This window comes from Dipodomys spectabilis, unplaced genomic scaffold, assembly GCF_019054845.1.
Source record: "Dipodomys spectabilis isolate Male_0828 unplaced genomic scaffold, ASM1905484v1 ptg000368l, whole genome shotgun sequence".
Taxonomy (NCBI): domain Eukaryota; kingdom Metazoa; phylum Chordata; class Mammalia; order Rodentia; family Heteromyidae; genus Dipodomys; species Dipodomys spectabilis.
In genome coordinates this window covers 1,614,953-1,630,145 of record NW_024871045.1, presented here as the reverse complement: position 1 = coordinate 1,630,145, position 15,193 = coordinate 1,614,953, and the positions used below count along the sequence as shown (strand labels likewise).

The 15,193-nt window shown below is 35.5% G+C and overlaps 1 pseudogene; it reads left to right on the top strand.

Annotated features, from left to right (window-relative positions):
• Positions 1-14,159: 14,159 nt before the first annotated feature.
• Positions 14,160-14,259, top strand: LOC122096347 (annotated as a pseudogene).
• Positions 14,260-15,193: the final 934 nt, after the last annotated feature.

Below are 15,193 nucleotides of genomic sequence, written 5' to 3'. Positions count from 1 at the left end.
TTTCATTCATAGTATATGGATGAAAACAATAACATTAATTATATAGAGGCATAATAAATACCCAGGAATTGGTAGGAATGTAGTCTATATAACTGACTAATGTATAGACATCTCTGGCATTCTAAATATTATATATTTATTAGCATGCTGCCATCTTCATGTCAATCTGTTCTTATTTTGTTAACCACTGGGACTCAATATCAGGTCCTGGGAATTGCCTGTCTGCTCAATTTTCCCCAGGATGGCATGTTGACACTCACCCATTCATTAATTTGGCCTTGTAGGCCATGAGTTCAGATGACAGCACTCCCAAACAATGAATCATGGAGTAAGAAACTGATGGTGACACATGTTTTCCTTTTTTGTGAATGTCCTGGGTGTCAGGTATGAAGTGGAATACATATGCAGACCTATATCCTATGTAATCAATGTAATCAATGTTCTATGTGCCATAATAGCCAATAAAATAAATGGTCAATACATGAATAAAACTAAAAAATAAAATAACTACACTGAATGCAATATGGAGTCAACATATGTATATAAATAGAAATCATATATGTGAATTGTACATGAATATGACGTTTTCTATAGGTGGGGATTGATTTCAGGCCTAAGGAACAGACTTGAATTTCTTGACTTCAAGGGGGCAAGCTTCCCCTTCCCGCACAGTGGAACAGAGTTACCAAGACAATGAGTTCCAATCACAGTCCTGGCAGAAAAAATGGCACCTTTATACTATGTGATGTCCAATTCTTAGGTATTTCATTATGCCTCCATTTTATTATTGTGATTGTTTAAATGCTTCATAAAGTATTAATTAAAATCAATCAGTGTCCTATATTTGTGTATAATTTTATCCTAGAATCATTCAAAAAATGCTCATTCAATCTTGACATACATCACATTCCATTGGTAATCATATAGATGGGAACAAATTTTTTAGGATCTCCTGCCATTTGGAGGTGGTGGCAGGACCAGGACTTGAACTGTGGGCTCCAACTCCTACTTCAACCCAAGGATAGGGAACTCACCGGTCTGTCCAAGAACAACAGCAAGACCAATTAGGCAGGCACCAGTAGCTCTAAGTAGTTCTTGATACTTACAAGGCTGTGATAGGAGGAAAATGGTCAAAGTCACCCTAGGCAGGAAAGTCCTTGATACCTCTGTCCAAATTCTTTGTCAACAAAGCCAGAAGCTCTGTGGCTCCTGTGTGGAGGATAAGCCTTGAGCAAAAAACAGCTCACAAACAGTGCCCAGATCCTGAGTTCAAGGTCAGGACTGGGAACAAATAAACATATACAACTATCTGTGCAGCCATCCAGCTAAAGCAGGTCACCCTCTTGTCCCCAACTGAATTGTGCAGAGTTCCATGCGAAAAGTGCTAGGGGATCCGCTGTCATCTTGACTCTGCTCATGCTGCTTGCATCACAGGATTCTGGCCACATCTCCATTCTTTCATGTTTCCTTCTGACCAATGGGATACAAGAATGGTGACCACACCCACATTCCATGCTGCCCAGTAGCACCAGGGTTCCCTCTGTTAGTTTACACCACTACCAGCAGTTGAGGAATTTAGAGCTGACTGAGTGCTGAGCAAGAGACTCAATGTGACTTTGGAGTATAGTAGGAAATTGATGCGCTCCCTGGCCCCCCAATCCCCTTCCTACCTTCCTGAGGTGCCGGGTTTCAAGCTCTGGCAATGGTGCGCTGCCAGCCAACCTAAGGCCCTGACCTGGTCCCTGCCCTTGGTCCTCTGCCCTGGGCCCATGTGTCCATAATGCCATCACCCAGGCTGCTCGCGCTACCTGGAGCAGCCACCAACAGCTTCTCCCAGTGGCTGCCCCAACAACACCCCCACCCTGGGTCAGACACCACTCTGGGGTAACCATGAGCCCCTGCTTAATTCCTCTCCCTGGCTCTGAGGGGCCACCTTTCTGTCTTGGGCATTTCTGAGGTAGAGACTCAACATATGCTCAGGATTGGATGGATAGTGGTCCTTGTATCCGTGAAAGGTATGATCCACCAGGCCTGGTCCTCTGTAGTTGGGATGGTAGACATGTAACTCCATGCTCAGTCATCAGTTTAGATCTATTAACCCAAACTCTTAGTCCACAGCAGCCGATTCTTGACCACAGGTGAAGCTCTGTGTAGGGCCTCAACCATGGGAACTCAGTCTCCTCAGGTGAGTTGTGAGGAAACATTTATACAGAGGGATCTCTGGAGCATGGCTAGGAACAGAGGGAGCAGCATACAGATAAAGTTCTTGGCTGCTGGCAATTCTGTGAGCATATGACAGGAAGATACCTGGAAAGGGCTCAGGTGGGGCCTGTTACTAATCGTACAACAAGTGTGGGATTATGAAACAAAGAATGGCTCTCTTTCATCATTCCCCTATCCCCATAAAGGAGGGGAGCCTTCACTCTCTTGAGTTTTTCAGCTGGGGAAACCAAGGCACAGAAAAGCCAGGTGACCTTCTTATGACCTCAACTTCACAGGACCTCGGGCTGACTTCTCTACCATGTTCCCTAGGACAATGGGTTCCATTCAGTCCACTTCTTGTGGTGGGAAGTCCACTTCTTGTCAGTCGTGGTGCTTGAACTCTAGGCCTGGTTGTTGTTCCTGAGCTCCTCACCTCAAGGCTAGCACTCTACCACTTGAGCCCATAGTGCCACTTACAGATTTCTGGTAGATCTTTGGAGATAAGAGTCTCACAATCGTTCCTGCCTGGGCTGTCTATGAACCATGATTCTCATATCTCAGCCTCCTGTGTAGTTAGGATTAGAGTTCTGAGCCACCAGCACCCGACTTGTGTAATTCTGACTTTCTTTCTCTCTCATTCTCACAGGAACTGGTTGAATGGGTGCTGGAGGAAGTGACCCAGAGTCCCCATAATGCTGGCACCCAAAGTGGCCCTCTCTTTCTGGAGGTTGGCTGTGGGTCAGGAGCTGTCTCATTCAGCCTGTTGAAACAGCTCCATGAGGTAAGCCCCTCTGTGCCCTGGCTAGGGTTATTCATTGTCCATCCAGCCTTACTGGACTTATTGTATTGTATTGTATTGTTTCTACATCATTTTATAGCACCTGGCCAAAATTATGATACATAGTTACAGAATGAAAATATAATGTCAACTTAAGAAAGTCATTTAGGGCTCTGGGAATGTGGCTTCATGTTACAGTGATTGCCTAGAATGCATAAAACCCTGGGTTCAGTTCCTCATATCACATAAACAGAAAAAAACTGAAAGTGGTGCTATGACTCAAGTGGTAGAGTGCTAGCCTTCAGAGAGAGAAAAAAAGCTCAGGAATAATTCCCTAGCCCTGAGTTTAAGCCCCTGGGCTGGCAAAAAGAAAACAAAACACAACAAAATACATTTGGTTAGAACCCATACTTGGAATATAAAATTGCTCCTTCCATACTGACACCTGACAATAGTCCCTAAGTCATGTACTTTACTTATATTAGGATACTGTGTTGAAAAAAAATGTTTTGTTCATTAGGTCACAGCAATTAATGCCAGGAATGTGCTTAGATGTCAGGTGAAGATTAACTCTGGAAATTCAAAGACTCTAAGATTTTGTGTGGTCACTGCTAATCACAAAGAGAAGGGTAGTCTAAGTGAGATTTGAAAACTTTTTGGTCAGTCATGACACCAAAAAGGTAGAGGCTAAGTAACAGTTGTAACAGAAGAGGAGGAATAACTTCAGATGCAAGGAATAAATGATAGTAACTAAGGTATACCAGAAACTCTTCTAGAGAACCATTTTTGGTTATTGAAGTCCTAGTTATCAACTAGGCTTACTCCTCATTGCCTTTAGCATTCTAAGTCTCTTAGGCTAGTTCTTAATCTCTGTGAGATAAATGTATCTGCTTCTGTGCTGTTCTTTCATATCTGATCTCGTTTGATTTCTAAAAATCTCTCTTTCTATATTTCTCTATGAACATTTCCTGATACTAAATGCATCTATACAGATGGCTCATGAGTCATTAATGTAACAACGTGGAAAAGGAGGACATATTTATTGCAACCTCAATGTTTCTGAAAAGCTTCAATGTCATCATTTGATTCAAATTTCCATTCTTTGGCTAGTGTCATTCAGTGCACATAAATGCAAATATGAGCAGGCTCCTGGTTGTTCACACCTGTAATCCTATCTACTCAGTAAATTGAGACCAGAGGATTGTGGTTCAACAAAGCAAGCCTGGTTAGGGAAGACCAAGAGATCCTTATCTTCATTTAACCACCAGAATCCCAGAAGCGGTGTTTAGGTAAAGTAGTAAAGTACTCAACTTGACCTGAAGAGCTGAGGGACAATGCCCAGGATCAGAGATCAAGCCCCACGACCAATAAAATAAGTGAAAATATGACTTTAAGTTTTCCCAAAAGGAACGAAAATGTCAATAATCTTCCCAAGCAGAAAAAATAATTCCAAAATTATTCAGTGAACCTACTTTTGCTGAGTTATTGAGGTTATGGCTTCTTTGCTGGACATTTTCTTCTTTTAAAAACTGTCAAATATTAGCTTTATAATAAACTTCATTTAATATTTCTTGTTTCAAAAGAGAAGTCGATGCAGTTGATGTCACTTAGCTTTCTTAATATTTTAGTTCAAAGCCAATCCAGGCAGAAGACTCTGCCAAACTCTATCGCTAATTAGCACCAAAAAGTTTTGATTCGAGCAGTAGAGTACTAGCTTTGGGGGCAGGTGGACAGGAAAGACAATTTTTAAGGGACAGGGTTCAGCCTCTGGCTTCAAGCCCCAGAACCAACACAAAGTAAACAAACAAGCAAAAAACTCCACATATTTCTTTGAGACCCTCCTTAAAGGAGTACTAGTCTGAGAAGAGGTTCCTTTTGCTGATCATGCTCACTGGATCCTGCTTTTTTGGAATCCTTATTGCTATGGAAAAATCAGGACCAGACTAAAGGAATTGATAACTGACTCCTACAACAAGCGAATCATCTCAGGGTTCAAATATCCATCCATAATACACTTTAAAACCTCCATGACTTTGTTTCTTTGCAGTAGAACACTTTTAAAACAACGTTATTTCCTTTTGTTCTATGTTGGCCTTCAAATGGCATATTATTTCTTTTGGTAATATTCTAAACTAGAAGTTTACAGAAACGTTTCATATAAGTAAAGAACACACTCGAACAAGTCAGGGACAGAGATTCCTTCAAGCCTTGGGATATTTTTCTTGTACAATAAAAAGAAAAGCACAAGTTAACTTGAATTTTGTCATTCCTCTATTTTCAATTCCTCTCCTGGGATCAGTGTCCACATCCAGTAACAGTTACTTCCAGTAACAATCAATTGTGCTGCTTGAGGTATAATGAATGTTTTCTTTCTTCACTGAAATAACACAAGGATATCTTTGGACCTGAGGTAACACATGTTTCAGAGACAAGTTACTAAAGAGAAAATATGAAATTTATATTGCTTATAAATATATTATCCATGAGTACATTGAGTTCAAACTTTAAAGTTCTCAGTAAATTAAGGCAAATTTGAAATAGGAAGAAGGTTCTCAAATCATTCTTTTGTGAGTGTAGGTGCTATGCATTATTTCCCAAGTGCACATGAGTTAACAGTAAGAGAAACAATAGCAATAATAGGAGAAAGAGAAGTTTTGTGTTTAAGTATTTGTAGAAGACTCTACAAATAAGACAACATTGAAACAATAATTCCAAGTCCAGTATGTAGATTTACGGGAGTGATATAGAGAAAGTATTACTCCTATGTGGACCATGAAGTATGAGGCCACTCCCTTTCTAAATAACGCTTGCTAATCATGCAAATTTGTTAAAAGTAGAATGGAAGAATAATTCTTCCCCAATAAAGGTCAGATATAAGAGCATGAATTTAACTAGGAAAAAAAATGTCCATCTTGAGTGAGCAAGGATTATATTAGCAATGAACTGGTGGCTGACATTTATTTTTCTTTACTTATATTTTTTGTTGGTGGTGGTTTTGACATTTGAACTCGGCCTGGGCACTGTCCCTCTGCTATTTGGCTCAAGGCTAATAGTCTACCACGTGAGCCATAGTGTCACTTCCAGTTTTCTGGTAGTTAATTTGAGAAAGTAGTCTCCAGGACATTCCTACCCAGTCTGGCTTTGAACCTCAATCCTTAGATCTCACTGCCACCCAGCTTAAGATCACATTTCTAACAATGTACACTCAGCATATGTAATGTGTATGTTCATCTATCTTTATATCAATTCTTGAGTTAAAAATCTGGGCTACAGCTTAGACTTTACATTCACAAAAATGTTTTTAGTTTAAAAGTTGATACTCCTAGAAAAATAAAACCTAAGAATGTAAAGGAGTCTGGGCATTTCAGTTTGCATACAGCCTGGGCAGAACAATCTTTGTGACACTACCTATAATTAAGCAGCCAAAAGCTGAATTGGAAGAATGGCTCAGATGATGGAATACCAGTCATGAACAAGATTGATGAGCAAGATTGATGAATAAGAGCTTGACACTTTTGCATACATGTATACAAATATACACATACACACAGAGGCACTTATATGTGGCACACACAAATGAAACAACTCTCAGAATATGTAGAAAAGTTAGAAAACAATAGAAAATATGTCCTGAGTAAGACTAGAATCAAGTGATAATTTTTTATTTAGAAAGTCTTAAGTGAAATTCTTCAAAAAGTTTGAGAATATTACATAGGTAGGGACGATATATAGTAAGAGAGTCAAGTAATCATAATTCAAGAGATCAGATCCATGGAGGAACGAATCAGAGACCCGTTCAGGTGCATCTGAAAATGTTCATATCCTGTGTGCAATGTTAGAAAATCTTTGAAAATAGTAGATAAACAGTCTGAGCAGTCACTTTGGTGGATAACATCACTGGAGAAGTTTAGAATTGCTAGTCTCTACCTAGATTAAATAAATCAACCAACTAGGCAGGGCAATGTGATACAAGCCTAGAATTCTAGCAGATTAGAGATTGGAATTATGTAGTGATACCTTCTCTGGACCAGGTAGTATAATTTTGTCTTAATAAAGCAAACCAGTCAAGAAAGGAATACACAGTTGGAAGTTTGGGCTAATTTTGTCATTATGGTTTGAGAAGTCAAGTTTCCTACTGAAATGCAACACATATATAATATTCAGTTGTGTTTTAAATGCTCTCTTATTTACAGAACATTCCTAGATGCAAAATGGCTCATGATTCCCATCCAAAATTGAAAAAGTAAATAATCATCATTCTTTTGGATTCCAAAGAAATGATGAAGGATTACAAAAGGGTATCCCTGGAGAAAAAGCAAAGTTCATCTAATGTAAGACTATGTAGATTTTGCTAAATTAGAACGTAGATTTAAAATAAATATTTTGGTTTTGTTTGTAATTTCATATTCTATATGATACTACAAAATTATTTTTAAGTAGAGTGTTTAATTGAAAAACTCACAAATGATTCTAACATTCTATTTGCCTAGAAGATTCTTTCAAAAGAGTTATAATTAAAAGTTATTTAAGAGATAATTCCATCAGTTCATATATAAAATGATAATGTGAATAATATAGACAGAGTTGCCAACAAATGGATGAAATTAATTTATAAATTAAGAAAAATAGCATTTTTTGAATCTTTGGTATAACATGGTATGAAGAGAATAATTGTGTGACATATTCTTTCTTCTACATATATGTAACACAGGAAGCAATTTCCTTAATTACGTGCCTCTTTATACAATGAGAAAAATGCTAGCTTTGAGGTTTGTTTTTATTTTTGTTTTGTTTTATTGGTTTGTCCTAGGGCTTGAACTCTGGGCCTGGACACTGTCTCTGAGCCTGTTTTTGCTCAAGGCTTGTGCCCTACCACTTCAACCTCAGTGCCACCTGTGTCTGGCGTTTTCTGAGAAGTTTATAGGAGATAAGAATCTAAGGAACCTTCCTGCCTGGGTTGACTTTCAACTGTAATCTTCCCATCTTAGCATCCTGAATATCTGTGATAGTTAAAAAATTATAAAATATAAATAATGTTTACAAGTGTTCTGATGTCAAGAATACCACTGGGAGTAAAATTTATGGAACCCACTTTATTGAGGTGTTCTTTCCAGAACAAGGAGGGCATCACACAGAGGTGTAGTATTATTTCACAATAGAGATAAGCTATTTGTGATGTGAATTAAGGGAATTTTGAGGTGCACCATACAAGTTGGAAATTGTTGGGCTAGGATGACTTTATGAGATAAATCTTGGGATTGATGGTCATAGAAATAATAGCTTACTTTGATAAACAATTGCTTACTCTTAAAGAATTAATTATTACAGATGTTTCATAGTTTTATCCTCTACCAGAATGTGGCTATTTTTCTGTTGACTTCTCAATCTGTATCACCCCATTGGAAACTGCATCTATTGCAGAATTATATAACATGCAAACACGTACTGTTTTCAATCTCTCAGATATGGAATGTTCAGAATTTGAAAATGAGTAGTTATTAGTCATAGGAATTTGAAGAACACATATATCCTGTCTTCTTAACAACTTATTTACTTTTAAAAGTTATGGGTTTCACCAGAATTAATCTGTTTTCAGTTTTAGCATGAGAAAGTACTATATTTATTCTTTTTTGAAAATATAGGCAAGTATATTGTGAAAATATTGTCAAGTTGGATAACATTCAAGTTGATGATCCTCTGATTAAAAAGGGATAATTAATTCAAATTAGATGCCAGCTAGTATTGATTTTTAAAAAGTTACTACATAAAGAATAATATTTATTATACTAATCCATGATATTTATTTCATGCAGCTTATTTTTTAAATTTTTTATTAGCAAAGTGATGTACAGTGTGGTTACAGTAATTGTAAGGTACTGAATACATGTCTTTTCAAACTTGTTACCCCCTCTCTCATTTTTCTCATAAATTTCTTTCACCCCAATACCCCTCACAAGTTGTAATGTACATTTCCAACATATTATTTCGTGAGTATTGCTATTAAATTGGTTTGTCCTTGGTCAAAGAAAATAGAAGTTACATAGTACATTAAAAACAACAATTGTAAATAAAAATCTCTGTTTCCATATCTTGGAGTTCATTTTGCTCAGCATCAGCTTACATGGACATATATATGCATAACAAAGCCACTGGAAAATAATAGTTTCATGGACACTATGTCATGAAAACAACATTTTAACTGTTATTGATGGTAAAGTTGGAATTAGCGTTGGTGAATTCGCGATTCTGATAAAGGAATTTCAAAAAAGTTTTAAAATTATGACAGGTAAATTTTAATTGTTCAAAGTTTTTAACAACATAGCCTATGAAGAAAATTTAAAATTGCCTGGGAAAAAAGGCTTTCATGCAAAGAAATCCATGGAGACTTAACTGAGAGGGAGCAATGTGGGTAAAGATGGCTCATTTTTACATTAAACAAACAAACCTCAGAAACCTTGCTATCAATCCTGTAGGTTTCCTTGAGAATTGTCCTTACCCAGGAAATATACTCTTACTATGTGAAACAATGTTGTAGTGTAATTTAAATTCAAACTTCTTTAAAAAATAAGATATCAAAATTTGTGCATTGACCGTTAATTATCAAACAGTAATTCTCTGAAAAAGATAATTTGGGTCCAAATATTTAGGGAGAAAGTGCCCTCCACAATGAAAGAAGGTATTGGGTATACATTTTTCTGTTTGTAATATTTTCCAAAATGCCTTTGCATGTGAAATACTGAAAAAGAGAAAAAAATCTGATTGGATACTTCAAACCAATGATTTCATATTTCTAAGTATCTCACAAAAACATAATATCCTTATTAACATGAGATAGTGAGGACTTCTCTTATTACATTCGGCAAAAAGTTTTGGGATCAGAAAAGAATTGAGCAAATTGAAAAGGTAAGAAAACGTGGTCTTAGAAGCCGTAGCTCAGTGTATTGGCCTAAGCAGTGGAAAGAAGCCAAAACTTTTTGATATAGATTGTCATAATATTTTTGCTACCTAAAGTGATTTTACAGAGCGTATTTGCCTCACTACAATGTGGAATAGATTGAACGAAGACATGGAAATAAATTCCACATCCAAATAAAAGAGTTTTAAAAGAGAAACCATGAAGATGTAGCAGTGGGGGAGGCCTTATAGTCCTTCAGCTTCACTAGACTTGAAGCCAATAATCTGTGATTAATTGGAAATCACGCAAGAGCTAAGAAGAGGACATAGAAGTAGGACATAGAAGCATTGTCCTTTGTAACAGACACTGTCATCCAAGAAATGGGTGATTTAACTTTATTCTTCTCCATACAACTTGTTGAGCAAATGCAAAATGAAGACAAAAAATAATCTATTGAAATAATTTTCCAAAGAATAACTTCACTATTCCTAATATGGTATCTAAGGAGAATATTAAGAGAGAAGATAAAAGTGGAGTATTTTTTTTGTTTCCTCTAAGCATATTGTTAGCAAAATACATCTTTGAGGTTAGAAGTGATTGAAGCAAAAAGTGGTGGAGTATTTATTTTTGTGGGCACTTTAGACACAAGAAGAATTTCAAGGTAAAAGAAAAAAGAATCCTAAATATTTGTGATCACAGCTTCTTGGACTGGTTTTTTGGAGACAAAGTTTTACATTAGAGTTTGTCCTCATTATCATAGATGTTGGGTTTTCGTGGCAACCAAATGCAAGGGGGAAGTTTAATGTACTCGCTTGGACAAGTAAACAGATTGATAGAAAAAAATGGCAGATAATATTTAGTGAATTACTTTGACCAATTACTTTGCCAGAAAAAAGAAGGAAAGATATAATTCAAAATCACTTGACTTTAAATTATGAAAATATAGTAATGAAGAGATATGCGAGAAAACAGAGGATTGTTTTTTTTCCAGTGGATTAATGGGTTCTTGATCTTGTTTCTATCATTCTATCTTCACAAGCTGTCAAGTGCGGTTCAGGATTGGAGGATCCAGTTCAGACAAAGAGAACTCGAAGAAGAAAATATTTGCAGCAGATGTAGATGATTTATAACCTTAGACAATCTATTTAAATCTATTCAAAATTCTCCCCTACCCCGTACTGCCCTCTTTGAACAGTTTTTTTTTTGCTTTCCCAAGACTGCCTTCATTAACTGCTTAAAATTTTGAGAGGTTATATTCAAACTCCTAGAGATTGCTGTTTGGTTGTAATTTTTGTGTGATTTTGTTTATTTTTTGTTGTGTTTTTAAGCTGCATTTCAAAAGCTTGTGCAAGTATGTTACAATTAAATATGTCCATCTAATTGTCCAATGCTCCTGGATCAGAGTTACTCCTTCTATCATTCTGAACCAACCCCTTCTCCAATATTTATTTCCGATTTACTACTTCCTTTATCACATGTGTACATTGAGTATTCTAGCTGTACTTGTCCCTTGTTCCATTTTTCATTCATTCTATGTCTTTACTATTATTCTTCTCTGGTTTCATCTTCCAGATAGTCATTCTCTTAAAATGTCTGTTAATATTTTTAAAGGTTTATACACATTCCATGGAGTTTCAATCCTGCAAATACTTGAACTTATGTCAACTTTTATTTCCATAATTCATTCATCTGCAATAAAAATTCGCAAGTCTGGAGACGTGAATCTTTAGTCAACAAGAAAGTTTAAAAATGGCTTAGAATGTATTCCTAACTACCAATTTTTATAAATGCCTTTGTACAATGGTTTGTGATTATTTTATTTTACATGGGATAGTATTTTCTGCTACCTATATGTTTTGGAAAAAAAGAAAAATAATAATTACTACTATAGAGAAATATGATAGATATAGAAGACAGATTTTATGTTTGTCACATCTCTGATGAGTACCCATATTCAAGACTTCAAGTCATAGTTTTTACTATGTTAGACAGACAGGGAAAACATAAAACAACATATGATAAGGCAACTATTTGTGACCTTTTAAAATGTACCTCATTATGTGATGAAATTTACTTTATTAGCTAATGTTTGGGTTTGAAACATGGGAGGCTGATCTATTTAACACATTTCTGCAAGGCACCTACTGAACAACACAAAGGGTGGGTGGTATTATTTCTACACTTTAATGAATGGTTGAAACTATTTGACATTAGTGCTGGGTAAATATATCCACTCTATTGTAAATTGCTCCCTCCACTTGAAAAACTTTTAATGTCACTAAGTATCATCTACTTGTCAAATGTTATTTTGGCGAATGTGATTTTAAAAAGTTTATTTGAAAAGGAGTATACTTTCAGGAGATTAAATGTAGGTTATCATTGGATTGAGAATGACAACATTTTTATACTACAGAACCAAGTTTTACTGAAGTACCAGTGTTTTGAAGCACTAAGGATCTTCTCAATTAATGTTTTTTTCTGAATTATATTTGACCTCTAAGTCAAATTTTTCTGGCCTTGGTAGACCAATTATGGATCTATCATTCCAGGAACTATTTTTTTGGCCTACATATGCTGGACTGAAATATTTCATTAATCGTTAGGAGAGAGGTATTAAAAGTAATCTTGTGAAATTTGTGATCTTGCTCACTCATATGGGCTGGTCATCTGTAAATTGGAAATTTGAATTACAGTACTTTCTCTCAGAATTTTTTTATCTCATCTTTATGTTGCCTTGCATTTCACAATTGCTTACTGCTAATTCCTATGTCTCAAGGAATTGAGGACCTGAAATATTATAGGAAATGAGAATTTGAGATGGGTCTTCAATTACTTTCTGATGGCATATTGCATGGGCCTAGGTGAGATGTCTTGCCCTTCTTATATGATGATGTGGATAACTGGGACCTGGGATACTAGGAACCCTGGGTCCTGCAAAAGAATAATACTTTTTCGAAATAACATCAGCAAAATTTGGGTTCAAAAATATGATTCAAAAATATGGAGAAAACAGTTTGGGACCAGAGAGTTAAACAATAAACAGAGCAGCAGTGTAAAATTCCTTATAGATTAGAGGAAAACAACATTGTTTTTTTACCATGTGAATTAAGATGACCAAGAATATTTAGAAGGTATCCCAAAAGACATTGCATTGATACTTTTATATTCTAATATATACTCTAAACCTAATTATTTATATTCCAATTGTATTTATTGGAATAAGTAAATATAAATTTATTTCTCAAATTATCAACTGATTCTAGTAAGTTTCACTGTGTAAAATATAAAATCAGCACATATAAGTATAAATTATATAAGTATATGTAATATAATAAAAAGGCACATGTTTTGCATTGTTCTGTTGTTGTTAGGATATCAAAGGCAACTCTGTTTTAAAGTTTTATTCCATTATCTCTACCTCAGTGTTTGGTAGGGTTAGGCCTAATGATTTACCATTTGTAGATTTACAGACTGGAGGCAAGAGGAAACAATGTGATAAAAACATTACCAATTTAAGGCCTAAAATCGAGGAGAAATATATGGACTTCTCCTGCAGCTATGGAAATATTTGGTGATGTAAATGCTGTAGTGTAAGTTCCTGCCTGGTTGGAAGGTAGAAGACCAGGACTTTAGGTAATCATGCATATGAATGATTTTTCACCTTCTTGGCTTTAGCTACTTTTGAAATGATAGGTATAATAAACAATTATATTTTGATAAAATACCTTCTAGTCTGAACAGTGCTGTCTGAACTGTTCATCACTCTATGATCCCTTGTAACTAAGATTAATTTTGTTGCAGTAAGACAATCTTTGCTGTCAGGGTAAGATACTCTGGTGTGTCTGTTCCTACATGGAAGAATTGGAAAGGGTCAGGGAGACATTTGTGCCAGTAAGACCTCATTTGGGACATTTTAAGCTGCACAAGTTTAGAAGTAGCTCTTGAGCAAAGCTTACTTTGAATCCCTTAGCTCCACAAATCTAACTCAGTTGGACAAATAAGTACTTGAAAAAGCCATCACCTTTGAACCTAGCTATAAAGGCTTCAAAGTATGATCAGGTTTAAAATGAAAAAGACTTAAAATAGTCATTGACAAAAAAGTTTGAAATGTGAGCAATTGATTAAACAATATACATTTTTTCCCCACTCTACACAGAATTTTAGGGAAATAAGATCAATAGCATTGCTAGGAAAAATAAGGTTTCCTTGTTACAAATAGGCAACGAAAGATATATGCCTATATTAAGATTGCATCATTAACTACTTAAATTTACAAGATACTATATGCTTCAGCAGCACATCTACCCAAATTGCAACAATACAGAGAATTACATGGCATTTCCACAAGGATGATATGGAAATTTGTGAAGTATTCTTCGGATTCAAGAAATGAAAAACAGTTATTAAAAAGTTGATTACAAAGATACAAGTGAAAGAATACATTTAGTTCATAGAATTAAAAGTTTGTCTTCAGTGTATTAACTCTTCATCTTAGAAAGGCCTTTACATAGCATAACCTTTACAAAACATTTGAAATTAGATAACATTGTCATTTTATCCCAAAGAAATAAAATACTATAAGGACCTAGGAAAAACGGAATCTTAAACTGTTTCTATATGGAATGCAATCTGAAAGGACACATTTATTAATGAACCTATATATTATAAATCAATGTAGAATTCAAAGTATTATATTTGGAGAGAATGAAATAGATTTTGGACATTATACAAACAGAATACAGACTATTTTAAAATAAACTTTTTCAGACAAGTACCAGAAATATTTTTAGTTTCTTTACTACTCATTTCAACAGGTAAGTTAAACTTATTTCTGATTTTAAAAAATCACAAACTCTGCAGAAATCATTATAGATATATACAAACAAGTCTTGAATACATTTTGATATCAAAGTCAGGCAATTCACTTGGAAGAATACCATGGAATCCATGAATTTTTACAGTAAGATATTGCTGTTACTTTGTATTGTGAGAATATTTTGGAAGGACACAAAGATGGACCATCATTTTTGAAATTTAAGAAACTTAACCGAACCATTACAACATATGAGAACAATTTGAACAGCCTTCCACAACTTCAAAGATGTAGTGATACATATTATGCTTTTTGCAATATCAAATGCAGTTTCTTCCAAGTTGTTCTTCAGACCTGGTTTGATAAAATGGTTCAACAGAAGGCAATCCAGCATATTTTTTCTACCTCTATTCTCAGCAGCAAGATGCAAGGGGCTCAAGAGGCATTTAGTTTGGACATTGGTATCTGCATCATGATGAAGTAAAAATGAAGCAATTCTGGTATT